A 14,438-nucleotide genomic window follows, 5' to 3' on the forward strand; every position below is an offset into this window, starting at 1 on the left:
GATGCATAAAAGGCCTTTGAGAAAAATACCTTGTCCCTTCATGGTAAAAATTTGCAGAGATTATGGATAAAGGGATCATATCTCAACATAATAAAGGTTATATTTGACACACTTAAAGCCAATAAAAACTTGAAACATTCCTGGTAAGACCTAGAAGAAGACAAGGTTCCCCACTCTCCCACTGCTATCTGAAGTCTTATAGTGATAAGACAAGAGAAGAAAAAAATGGGTATAAATTGAAAAGGAAGTTCAACTATCCTTATTTGCAGATGATATAATTCTGTATTTAAGAGAACCTAAAAACTCTATCAGAAAACTAGAGCTGATAAACACTTTCAGTAAAGTGTATAGATTAAAAATTAACACAAAAAGCAGCAATCTGCCTATATACTAATGACAACATACTGAGAAAGGAATCAGAAAATATTCCCATTCACAATAACCATAAAAAATTAAATACCTTAGACTATCCCCTAACCAAGGAAGTGAAAGATCTCTACACTGAAAGAAAAGAGAAGCTTCTTTTCACAAATGGTAATGAAAGTTTGAAACCCAAGCCTCACCAAAGTGACAAAAAGAAGAAAAAGTGTAATGTCTAGCACTGGGAAAGTCATTTATTTATTCATTTACTTGTTTATTTATGAGAGGAAGAGAGAGAGAATGGGCGTGCCAGGGCTTCTAGCCACTGCAAACAAATTCGAGATGCATGTGCCACCTTGGGCATATGGCTCACATGGGTTTTGGGGTATAGAACCTGGGTCTTTTGGATTTTCAGGCAAGTGCCTCAACCACTAACCCATCTCTCCAGCCCATGGACAAGTCATTTCTATTACACCTGTTAGAAAGGAACATTGCAGAGGAAGTAGTAGAAAGAATGTTAGTGCTGCTCTCACTGCTAGCCAGAGAAGCTTCTCTATGGAGATAGCAATAGACACTGAGAAGACACAAAATTCAATAAAGTTGAAAATAAAAGGTTGGTGAAAGTACATTAAGGGAAACATTTCTATTATGCCCTCCAAGGCTCATAGAATATTGTGGAAGAAGGAGGGAGCAGAAAAAAACCTAGATGGCATAACCTATCACATACTAAACATGTACGAGACGTTTCTTGGTTCCTATGACCATAATGAACAGATTAGCACAATTTCTAAGCAAACGTAAGAGGCAACATTTCAATGTACAATATGGAAATGTGAGATGTATGGAGCTGCTTCTGATGCAGAATGGTGCCTTGTGAGGCTTGGGTTTCAAACTTTTAAAATGTGTAAAGTGGGCTGGAGGGATGGCTTAGTGATAAAGGCATTTGCCTGCAAAGCCAAAGGGCCCAGGTTCGATCCCCCAGGACCCATGTAAGCCAGATGCACAAGAGAGCACATGCATCTGGAGTTGATTTGCAGTGGCTGGAGACCCTAGAGTACCCATTCTCTCTCTCTCCTTCTTTCTCTGTCAAATAAATAAATTAAATTAAATTAAAATGTGTAAAGAGAAGGGGTTCATTCTGAAATGACATGTAATACAGTGTGGTAAATACACAAACCAGTAACATACTGACCACCAAGTAACATGTGCTGTAATTGCATGTTCTGTCTTTTAATAACTGCCAGCGTGGGTTTGTCTACCTCATATAACCACAAATATGTGAGCAATGTTACACTATGCAGCAGCTAGGTCATAGACACTATTAGGCTCCACTGTAGTAGTCTTATGGGAGTGCCACTATATAAGGGGTCCACTGTTAACCCAAACTTCCTATGTTTATACACAGGCGTGCAACCATGCTTACTGAAATAAATCAAAATTCTTGGGCTGGAGAGATGGCTTAGTGGTTAAGCACTTGCCTGTGAAGCCTAAGGATCCCAATTCGAGGCTCAATTCCCCAGGACCCACGTTAGCCAGATGTACAAGGGAACACATGCGTCTGGAGTTCATTTGCAGAGGCTGGAAGCCCTGGTGCACCCATTCTTTCTCTCTTCCTCTCTCTCTCTCCCCCCCTCTCCCTCTCTCTCACTCTCACTCTAAAATAAATAAATAAAGATAAAACAAAAAAAAATTCTTCCAAGTATTCAATAAATAATACTCCAAGAATGACATGGCTTTAAGTAAGTGAGATGTTGCCTTGTAATTCTGGGAATAAGTAAATCTCTGGGTAGTATGAGTCTACTAAAACCAATCAAGTATAAAATGCTCAAAAAGTCATACTAATAAAAATTTTAAATTATATAGTAAAATAGCAGTGTATCGATAATAATCTGTTAAACACACAAAATTATATTAGTTCTCTCATAATAACACAAATTTATGAAAACATTAACAAAGTATTTACATGAATCCTACATCAAGAAAAAAAATCTGGAGTCAATGAAAAGACGCTAGTAGTTAGCACTATATTATGAAGACTTCGATGCTTCTTGTCAGAGTCAACTCCAGCTTCTGGGATGCACTTCCAAACCAGACACAGTTTATGGGAAGAATGATATTTATTTCAGGTTTACAGATCCAGGGGAAGGGTGGAAGAATCTGGCCCCCTTTTGCAGATCCATGCACAGCACAGAGAGAAGAAACCACCACCCGCACCACCAAAAGCAAGCACACACACCAGAACCCCTGGCAGAACTCTAGCTCTCTGCATTCCTTTAGGCTGGAATTCAGATCTGTCCCCCAGCAGCCCCTTAGTGCTGGACCCCAGGACCCTCCCACAGTGACACCTCTTCCATCCAGGCAGCTAGAAATCCAAGTTACAGCTTTAATAAAACATTTGAGTCTACTGGGGGACATAATTCAAACTACCATACTTCCTAAATTAATTTATAGGTTGATATGATTTTGAAGTGTCTCACCTCTTGGATCAAAATTTGACCAAATAAAACTAAATGACAAAGAAAACCAGCAGGAAAGTTATTTGTAAGGAAAGTTATAGAATTAACTTTCCTTGTTTAATAGCATTCACACAGGTACAAGGGAACAAAATCACACAGTACTTGGGAAAGTATTCACAAAAAAAAAAAAAAAAAATTTACAGAAGCCACAGGCATGTGTGATTAGACCACCCACTGACATCTGAAATAAGAAGGCAAAGCTATATTTGCTCCTTCAGATTCTGAGTGGAGCACACAATGACCTCACACAGAGTTTAGGGAAGCCAGGGGTTAAAGGTCAGGGCTTTCCAGATGCCAGACTTGCAGAAGCCCAGGTGACATGGCTATTAATTGGTTTGGTGGGTAACATTTCAAAGCTCAGTGCTGACACTGGTTGACTGGCTTGAAAAAGTCTGTTCAGTGGAGTTCATGTTGATTGATTGAATAGTGGTAAAGCTGGTATTCATAGCTGTCCTGTACTGAGGTTACAGAGAAATCAGTCTTTTCTTGATTGTTTCCCATTTGGTCCTACCTATTCAGTCAATGCTGTAGGAAAGATTGTCACAGACACCTCACCTCTGCCCCACAGGTGCCATTCATCATGCAGGGCCAATGTGGCTTGCTCATAGACATTGGAGTTTTATTCTCACTTGGTGAGTTTTTAAATATATTTTTATTTACTTTGAGAGAGAAAAGATGAGCACACTGGGGCCTCTTGCTACTGCAAACCAACTCCAGATGCATGCACCATTTTGTGCATCTGGCTTTCCTTGGGTACTGGGGAATCAAACCTCTCATCAGGCTTTTCAAACAAGTGCCTTTAAGCATTGAGCTATCTCTCTGGCCCCTGATTTGCATGATTCTATTATGATTTTGTTTCAATCAGGATGGAAGGTAACTAAATTCTGGGCAACAGACATTGAACAAGGAATGTGCACATAGGTTTTGTAGGGTGCCTAGAAAGACTTATTTGTTCTTTCTGGCTAAATTAACCTCTACCACAGGGTCTACTTGGACTCATCAGAGAGTTTCTAGAACTATGTGTCAAAATCCCTTATATATGTTATGATGGTTTGAGTCATATATCCCCCATGAATTCATGTTTTCTGAATGCTTGGTCTCAAGCTGATGGCAATTTGGGAGGTGAAGGCTTGCTGGAAGAGGTTTGTTGATGGTGGTGGGATTAGCAGTGTTAAAGCCAGCTCCTTTCACTAGAACTCAGATCACTTTCCTGCTACTGTTTTCCACCTATTATGGCAAGATTATATCTAGCCTCTCTTTTCCCCTGCAACCAGGAAGCTCCCCTTAGGACTGTAAGACAATATAAAAACTTTCCTCAAATCAAGTACTTTTAGTTGGATGCTTTATACTAGCAATGAGAAGATAACTATGGCAAGTAATTGGTACCAGGAGTGAGGTCATTGATGTTAGAAAATTGACTGGCATTTGGCTTTCTTGAATTTCTTTGTGGGAGGAAGATAGAAGGATTAACCTTGGCTTAAGTGATGGATTGCTTAAAAGCAGGGTTTGATAGACTATTCTGCTAAGAGTTTACAAGGTAAAAATACAGAAATGATTGTGGCATATGTAGGCTTTGCTTATCAGGGGAAGAAAAAGCTTTGTCCAAGCTGGGCTGGAGATAGTTTGTATGAGAAGCTAGCTGAGCTCTTCACATGTCTTGAGAACTTGAGTGATGGTGACTTTAGAAGAAATGGACAGGTGTGAGCAGAGAAAAATGGCACAGAAAAAAAAAAAAAAAAAAGAAAGTTCAGGGCTGGAGAGATGGCTTGCTGGTTAAGGCACTTGCCTCTAAAGCCTAAAGACCCACGTTTGACCTGCTATATCTCATATAAGGTAGACACACAAGGTGACACATGTGCAAGGTTGCACACATGCACAAGGTGGTGAATGCATTTAGAGTTCAATTATAGTGTCTGGAGGCCTTGGTGCACCAATTATCTCTCTCTTACTGTTGCTCATTATAAAAAGGCCAGTCTGTTGGGCTTGCTTCAAAAAAGAAAAAATGAAAATTCTGGCTGAAAACTCCAGCCACTGTAGCTGTAATTGTTTGAGAGAATACCATCATTGGGCCAGCTGTTTTCACTGCTACAGCAGGAGAATGTTGAATCTTTTGAAAGTAGGGGCCAAAATGTTGAGTTTTCCTGCTCTTCATAGTAGGCTGGATTAACATATATAGTCTACCTGGTACTATGGGAATATAACAAATGCAGGAAAGACAGGATTATTGGATTTGCAATGAACTTTGTTTATTGGAAATGGCCAATGGACAAAGTGGAGCAGGGTTGTTTGAGTTCCTGTGTGGAGGCATGGTAGAGCCATGAGTATGAATTGTTGGTTGCAATGGAGATCTCGTGATATTTTGAAGATACCAAGAGTATTGGACAGCTGTCAAGGAAGTCTGCTGGTTTTGGATGGAATTTTCCTAAGCTGTAACTGCAGCCCAGTTGGAGAGACAGAATTGGAACCCCAGAGAATTTGTCACAGGTTCAGTTGTTAGACTTGGAGCTCCAGGATTTGATATTTAGGTTGTTTATTTTAGATCGTGCATTGATTCAGTCTTCCTTTGCAATTCCATCTCTTGCATTATGAATCTTTATTCTGTGCCAAGACGGGGGATATTTGAACAGTGTTGAGATTGTGAAAACTATGGTAACTTTAAAAGTCAGATTGAATGGCATTTTGCATCATTGATTATCATCATTTATGGGGTCAGGGGCAGAATTTGCTGGTTTAAATAAGATGTCCCTCATAAATTCACATGTTCTGAAGATTTGGTCCCAAGCTTATGGAAATTTACATGGTGCAGCTTTGCTCAAGGAAGTGCATTGTTGAGGGTGAGCTTGGCATCTTTATAGCCAGTTTCCCCTTTCCAGAACTTAGCTCACTCTCCTGCTACTGTTCTCTACCTGCTATGGCAAGGAGGTGATGTCCAGTCTCTGCTCATGCCATGTTTTCCTCTGCTGTCATGAACTTCCCCTCAAATTTGTAAGCGAAAATGAAAGCTTTCCTCCTATCAACTGTTTTTGGTCAGGTGCTTTACCTAAACAACCAGAAGGCAACTACAACATATGCAAAAGAAATACAACCATTGAAGGCAATGTATAAAACAAGATTTTGAATACATAGACAAAAGCAAACATATATTTAGTGGAAAATATGTTTATAAAATAGTATACCTCCACAATAAAAGTGATAAATAATCTTATACCAAAAGGCAAAGTTAATTACCAGATGGTATGCTTGTATATCAAAAGATTGAATTATCAAAATTGATCCCTTTCTTCTTCCTCCCTGTTGATGTGATGTCAGCTTCATCCTCCCATAATGATGGACACTACCATCTGCAACTCAAGGTTTTACCTGGAAATGGATTACTATGGTACTCAAACATTTGACCATGTCTACAGACATAGTGGCATTATAAGTGTGTGTGTTGGTGGCATCATCTGCATAGAACTATGGGTGCTACTAAATACCACATAGTATATAAGACAGTCACCTAAACCATGACAAATATTCCAGCTAAGAACATCTTAAAGTGTATAGGACCAGGGTGCAGAACAGCATCTCTACCATGAAGGGCAGAGTGTAAGCCCCTGGATTTACTGCATAACAATGAACTAGTCCTAACTCCCTTGCCCAAAGAACTAAATCTAATGGTTTAGGCCATGAGGTTTAACTTGCTAAAACTTTATTATAAAAATATAATAATTCATCAGTCAATGCTCACTGGAGCTAGTCAAAAATATTGGATCACTGCTGGATTCTGAAGCAGCAGTTCTGAAGGATAAATGGAACTGGGGCATCAAGGAACCCAGTGAGTACTCCTGTGATCTGTGATCAAAGATGTTGCTGTACAAGTCTTCAAAAATGATTTCAATGGTACCATCCTAATTGTTGAAGACCACACCACCATACAATACCAAAAATAAACACACAAAGATGAACTTATTTTACAGTAGTAAGCTAATAAGATCAGGCACAATTATGAGGAAAGGAAGTATTTATCTTATTTGTATTTTGGTGAAGCACGGGGTTTGGTTACTGGTAGATTCCATGGAGTCAGACAACATTCAATATGTTTAATAGCAATGTGCTTACTCTATTGAGTTATAGAATTCTGTAACCACTGAATTACAGAAGCAAGATGCATATAGTGATTGGTAGGTTAGTTGAATTGCAAAGATGAGTTCACTGAATAGAGTCATCACTGATCATTGAACATGAGAAAGATATATTCAGGTGTGTGTTTACTGCTATCACTATAGAGCAAATAATCTTTTGCTACGTTTTTTGAAACTTTTAAATTCTAATTTTGGAGACTATGCTGAGTTTGATTTGTGGCTCTGTCATTAAATTGCTTCAAAGCATTGTGATTTCTGCATTTTACAGATAATAACCTAGATGTTCAATGCCATTATACAAAATATCAAATGTCACCCAGTAAAGTGGCAGAATTTGTATTCCAACTCAAGGAACTTTTTAGTAATAGAGATTCTTGTGATTAACCACTAAACCAACTACCACTCTACCTACTCTAATCTGAAAACAAAACTCATGTTGAATTTATGGATTATATTTAAGATAAAGGAATCATTGGAAACCAATCTAAAAAAAAAAAAAAACTCATTCTCAAAAAATGGTAGTGGAGGGCTGGATAGATGGCTTACCAGTTAAGCGCTTGCCTGTGAAGACTAAGGACCCCAGTTCGAGGAGCGATTTCCCATGACCCACGTTAGCCAGATGCACAAGGGGGCGCATGCATCTGAAGTTCGATTGCAATGGCTGGAAGTCCTGGTGTGTCCATTCTCTCTTTCTCTCTACCTGTTTCTCTCTCTGTCATTCTCAAATAAATAAGAATAAACAAAAAAAATGGTAGTGGAGAAAGTTATTGAGGAGTTGTTGTTATTGTTGTTGTTGTTGCTTATTTATTCTCTAAGGAGAAAGAGGGTGAGAGAATGGGTATGCCATAGCTTCTAGTTACTGCAAGCAAATTCCAGAAGGTCATGTCACTTTGTGCATCTGGTTTTTACATGGGTACTTGGGAATAGAACCCAGGTTGCTAGCTTTGCAGGCAAATGCCTTAACCACTGAAACATCTATCTAATCTGTTTGTGAGTGAGGTTTTAAATAAAAATTAGAAAATTTCCTCTTCTATTTGGTAACGTGAATTAATTATTCCCATGAGGACCACTGGAAAAGCTTAAGCAAGTATTAAAATAATAAAATTTAAAATTTCCTTTGTGAGACAAGGTCTCATGTACCTCAGGTTGGCCCTGAACTCACTATGTAGCTGATGCTGGCCTTGAACTCTGGATCTTCCTACTAAGTGCTGGGAATGCAGGTGTGCAGATCACCTCCCAGTTATTTGATGCTAGAGAGGCTTCATTCATGCGAGGAAAGCACTCTATCAACTGGCCTACATCTCCATGCCCACTCTAATTTTTTTACTACAAATTTTTGAAGGCACCAAATAGCCTTTTTTTAATATTTAAAAAAAAATTTAAACTTTCTAAAATTTTACTTGCAAGCAGAGAGAGAGAGAGGGAAAGAATGGGCATGACAGGGCCTCTGGCCACTTCAAATGCACTCCAGATGTATGCACCACTTTGTGCATCTGGTTTTGCATGGGCACTGATGAATCAAACTCAGGTCATCAGAGTTTGCAAGCAAGTGCCTTAATCACTGAGCAATTTCTCCAGCCCTTTTTAAATATTTTTATTTATCTATGTGCAAGGGGGGAGAGAGGAAGCAAATAAAAGAGAAGGTAGAGAGAGTGAGAGAGAGGAAATGGGCATGCCAGGACCTCCTGCCACTGCAAAGAAGGTCCAGATGCATGCAACACTTCATGCATCTGTCTTATGTGTGCATTGGGAAATCAAATCTATGCTGACTGGCTTTGTAAGCAAGCATCTCTAACCTCTGAGCTCTCTCTTCAGCTCCTAGAATAGTTTTTAAAGGGCTGAAGAGCCACAATACTAGGCTAATACCCAGGGTATTATTGAAAGATAAAGCTGTAATGTTATCAGTCAGGGCCATGCTTCTGTAAAGCATTTGCTGACAAACAGATGAGACTAAGAGGCTGGAAGTATTTTAGAGAGGTTTGTGAGGCTTGATATATGAGTGCCAATGTTGGTTCTACAAAAGATGGAACCTGGGAATTCATCATCCACTCAATTTGGAACCTGAAGGTACTCATAAGATTACCTTGAAAACATAAATGAATTTCTGGTTCAAATTTGAATTCAGTGGTGTTTTAATGTATGTCTCCCATAGCCTAATGTACTTTTGATTAAGACTAAGCATCCTACTAAAGTCTCCAGCAGGCAGAGCCTTAGTGGAGAGGTGTGTCACTGTGGGGTTGGGGTGGATCTTGAATGAAGCCTTACTAGATGTATAGAGAGCCAGCTTGAGCTCTGGCTGTTCTCTCTCTGTTGTGGGTGTTTGATGAAATGAGCAACTTCTTCTGCCATGATGAAACTTTGCTGGAATCCATAAGCTTGAAATAAACCCTTTCTTCCTATAAGCTACTTCTTGATGGGTGTTTGTCCTAGCAACAAGAATGTAATTGCCCTCTTTCCATTGGCAAGATACCTCATTATGTGTGTGAAAATATTCGAAACTCAAAAAAGTTCAATCCTGAAACACTTCTAGATCCAAGCATTTCAGACATGTCATGTATATATACATACATACATACATATATATATATATATGTATATATATATGTGTGTGTATATATATATATACACACACACACACACACACACTTCATAGAAGAATTCCCACTTGCTTTTATTGCTGATGGGAGCAACTAGTATCAGCACTCTGATAAAAAAAAAAAATCTACCCAGAAGTGGTGGCACAGGGCTTTAATCCTAGCACTCAGGAGGCTGAGGTAAGAGGATTACTGAGGTCAGTCTGAGACTACATAGTGAATTCATGTTAGCCTGGGCTAGACTGAGACCCTACATTGAAAAAAATCTTAAATTATCCACAATAATTTAAGCTACAACTACCTAATGATCTGTGGTTCCACATGTTAAAAGGAAAATTTCCTTAAGCCAATTATTTGTAAAGTAGAGTTACTTTGAGGTAAAAGTAGAATAAAGCAAAACAAAAATAATTTAAATTGGGCCGCTCTTCAATCCACAGCAAATACTGAAAACTCCCACCAACAATGTGATTTGACAGCACTTATAGGAAAATGGAAAAGTGAAAACAAATGCATCTTAATTGGCTACTGCTTTGTCAGCCAGTCATCTGGTTACAGCTTAACTAGTCAACTCATTAGACAGCCTCCTACAACCATCCAAAGCTCAGCTGCTGCAGTTCAGTCTGTTATTGGCTTAGTCAATTGATCCCAGTGTCCAGTCCACACCCACAGCTCCCATTTTGTAAACAAAAGAAATATATGGGAAGGTATACATTGAGGCATGTATGCATATGTGAACAACAGGACTATTTATAATAACCATAAGTTAAAGAAGGGAAAAAAAAGGACTGGAGAGATGGCTTCAAGGTTAAGGCAAAGTCTAAGGCCCCAGGTTCAATTCCCCTGTACTCACATAAGACAGTTGCACATGGTGGCACATGCATCTGGAGTTCATTTGCAGTCGCTAGAGGGCCTGGTGTGCCTATTCTCTCTCTCTCTTATATATATATATATACATATATACACATATATATATACATATATATATACATATATATACATATATATAGAAACAAGAGTCCAAAATACAAATAACAATGTGGCATAGTTGTTCAATTCAATGCAGCCTACCAAAAAAGACATACAAAATTATCTGCAACAACATAGATGATTGGGAAAAAGTGGAAGAAACCAAACACAGGTACCTATAAATAGTATTACATTTATGTTGTTCCAACTTAGGAAAGCCACATTTGTGATGCACCTGGGGGCACTAAAGGTATCTTTAAAAGCAATGAAATGATGATGACAAAATTTGAAGCAGTGAACATACTTAAGGAACAAATAGGAAGAGATATAAATGCTAGCAATAAAAGGATATGCTAAGAAATTAAGAAGCATCCATAAAAAGCAACATGTAATGAGCATCACACATGTTGAAACTATTTAACAGCAGGAAACACTGCTCATAGTGTGTCACTAAATGCAAGAGTAGAAATGTACAGGACATAATGTGGGTAATGCAAAACTACAGTTATACATTAGGTGAATGTGTGAGTAGAAAATACATAAATCTATGCTTTAAAGAAAAGGCTTCAAAGAAAAATATCTCAAATGGTTTGGGTGGTTTGGTTATCAGTTCTTATTTCTTCACTTTTTTTAACTATCCCATTTTATACCTGACAATTTCAAAATCTATTGAATATGTTATTGACCTCAGAGAAAAATTATATAGCTCATTTTACAATGCTTATTTCAAATATATGCAAACAAATTGTATGTAATAATGAATCCATACATTTTCTTCGTTAATCATCACACAGTCTAATGCTTTGAATTTTACTTAAAATTTTAAAATTCCTGAAATCTTTTTTGGATTGCACATTCCTTGTTTAGAGCCCTATATAGTAATGCTTAGACTATCTAATTATTTGGGCTCTTAAGAATGTTCCTCTGATGCTATCTTTATACTTCTATGATCTAAGAAAGTGATAAGAGCCAGGCATGGTAGCACATACGTGCCATCCCAGCATTCAGGAGGCTGAGGCAGAAAGATTGACAGTTTGGAACCAGCCTGTGCTACATAGTAAAACCTTGTCTCCAAACAAACAAACAAAAAAAAATGCAACAAAAAGATGATGACACCTCTTTGTTATTTAAGTAGGCAAAGCTTATATGTTTCAAATGTGTATAGGTGTATACTAGAGAGTAAATAGATTGGAAGCAGGTACTATATTTACTACTTAAAATCATCAGTGTTGATGGGAACATCGAACACTTTAAGAACAGTACTCACTCCAGTCTCATGAGCAGAGAATCTGACAAATTCACATCTTTAGAGCCTAGAATAAAATTTATAATTTAAAGAAAATAGGAAACAGAGGTTGGGGAGATGGTTCAGTGGATAAAGTGCTTGCTGCGCAAGGATGAGGACCTGACTTCAGATTGTCAGAATTCACCTAAAAGCTGGACATGGTAGAGCTGTGAGCCAAGTGCTGGGGATGGGGAGAGAAGAGCACCTCTGTGGCTTCATGGCTAGATAATCTAGACAAATTGGTAAGATCCTGTCTTAGAAAATATGGTGGAGAGTCATTGAGGAAGATCTGATTTTGACCTCTATGTGACACTTCTACTGTGGTGGTGATTCAGGTGTCCCCCATAGACTTAGATGTTCTGGATGCTAGGTTCCCCAGCTGATGGCAATTGCAAATTAAAGCCTGCTGGAGGCAGTGTATTGTTAGGGGTAGGCTTATGGGTATTATAGCCAGCTCCTTCTTTGCTAGAGTGTGGCACACTCTCCTGGTGCATGTTTCTGAAGTTCATTTGCAGTGGCTAGAGGCCCTGTCATGCCCATACACTATCTATGTGTGTGCAAATAAATATATTTTTTTCAAAAGAAACACGCTTTGGACTTTTTTTTTAATTTGGGGCATGTGTACAATGTATATAATGCATTGTATACATGCCAAATACAATACATGCATACAATACATGCCAAATACAATTCTACTCCCACCAATTATCCTTCTTTTTCCTCTCCCTCTCTCACTAAAACCCTTATTCCCATTAGATCCCTATCATATATTTTATATATATAATTTCCTACCCTTAATGGTGGTAATCTGCTTAACTATAGCAGCTTTAGAAACCTAAAACCAAGGGCTGGAGAGATGGCTTAGTGGTTAAGCACTTGCCTGTGAAGCCTAAGACCCTGATTCGAGGCTCGAATTCCCCAGGACTAGCCAGATGCACAAGGGGGCACACACATCTGGAGTTCATTTGCAGTGGCTGAAGGTCCTGGTGCACCCATTCTCTCTCTCTCTCTCTCTCTCTCTCTCTCTCGTTCTCTCTCTCTCTCTCTCTGCCTCTTTTTCCCTCTGTCACTCTCAAATAAATAAATAAAAATAAACAAAAAATTAATAAAAAATAAAAATAAAAAAAGAAACCTAAAACCAATGCCAGTAACTTTAAACATTCATGAATTTTTCCAACTTTAACTACTACATCTTCTAGTTTTAAATATGCCACCAAGCACACCAGTACATACTTTTAAATCCAGCCTTGATTAAACTCTCTGAGCATGAGCAGTAGAAAGCAGCCAGCACTTATGCAAGTATCTCAGTCCCAACAAATTTCTCTGTGGTCTCTCCTTTCCCCTTGGAAGTTTATAAGGCAACACAAATTCTCTCTGCATTTAGCATTTTCTAATGCTCTCCAGAATAGCCCATAAAATTTAGGTTACTGCACTGTAAGCCTTCTGTGGTCACAAGTGCCAAGTGCATCAACATTCCTCTAGCACACAAATTCCAAAAGACCAATATCTGTTGGGCCTTGAGAGGCCCAGAGGTGAGGTCTAGTGGAACTTCCTGAGCCTAGCTAAAGTTTGGTGATCTGCCTTGGGCCAGCTACGCCTAATGGCTTCTGGACTGCTACTTCCACATAGGAGTTGGAATTCCTGTGTGCCTGCTTGGGACCAATCATTTCAAGTCACGATATGCTATTGGCCCTTACACCTCATCCTTCCCGGAGATCCCAGCCTTTGTTCCCAACATTATATAGGCAACCGCCTATAACAATAAAGTGAGTCCCTGCTTCAACAAGACTCCTGACACAGTGTAGTTTTTCCCCGGTGACTAGGAGAGGTTCTGAGTCGTCCGACGTTCACCCTCTTCTTCAACCCCTTGGGAGGAACCATGGGCCTGGTCCTTCCTCAGCACTACCCGCCAGGGGAGCCCGGCATCTGGCACCTAACATGGGGCTCTGGGAACCCGGCAGACTAGTACCCTGTAAGAGGCATTCTCCTTGAGGAGGTCAATCGGTGTGCAGGTGAGAATACCCTCATAAGTTATGAGGCAATCTTCATATTTAATGCACTAAATTTTGCTTCTATAACGTGTGCTTGTTTGTCAATATATCTTCATTCCGTTTCTCTTTCCTTTCACTTTCGGTTCACCAGCAAGCTGTATCTGCAGCTTTTGTATTTCAGAATGGGTCATATGTCCCTAGTGGACACACTGTGTGGCTTTTGACCTTTAGGCTGTGCCCCTCTCTCTCTCCCTCTCTCTCTGCTTGGGCCTGTGAAGGCAGGCCAGCCTTTTCTGCCATTATGGAACTTCCCCTGGATCTGTAGGATTCAATAAATATCCCTTCCTCTATAACTGTGCCTGGTCTGGAAGTTCATCTCAGTAACCTGAAGCTGTCTGATAGGGAACTTGGTACCAAGGAGTGGACTGAGATGAACATGACCATGTGGATGTTGATCTTTTGGAACCTTTGTTTTGAAGGAATAGGCATGGACTTGGTGCTTACAACTGAAGGTGTCTTCTGGAGTGATAAGCCAAATTTTATGGACTATTCTGATGAGAATCTGAGAATGCTAAGTACAGACAGCATTGAACTTTGAGGCA

This window comes from Jaculus jaculus, chromosome 2, assembly GCF_020740685.1.
Source record: "Jaculus jaculus isolate mJacJac1 chromosome 2, mJacJac1.mat.Y.cur, whole genome shotgun sequence".
In the NCBI taxonomy this organism is placed as follows: Eukaryota; Metazoa; Chordata; class Mammalia; order Rodentia; family Dipodidae; genus Jaculus; species Jaculus jaculus.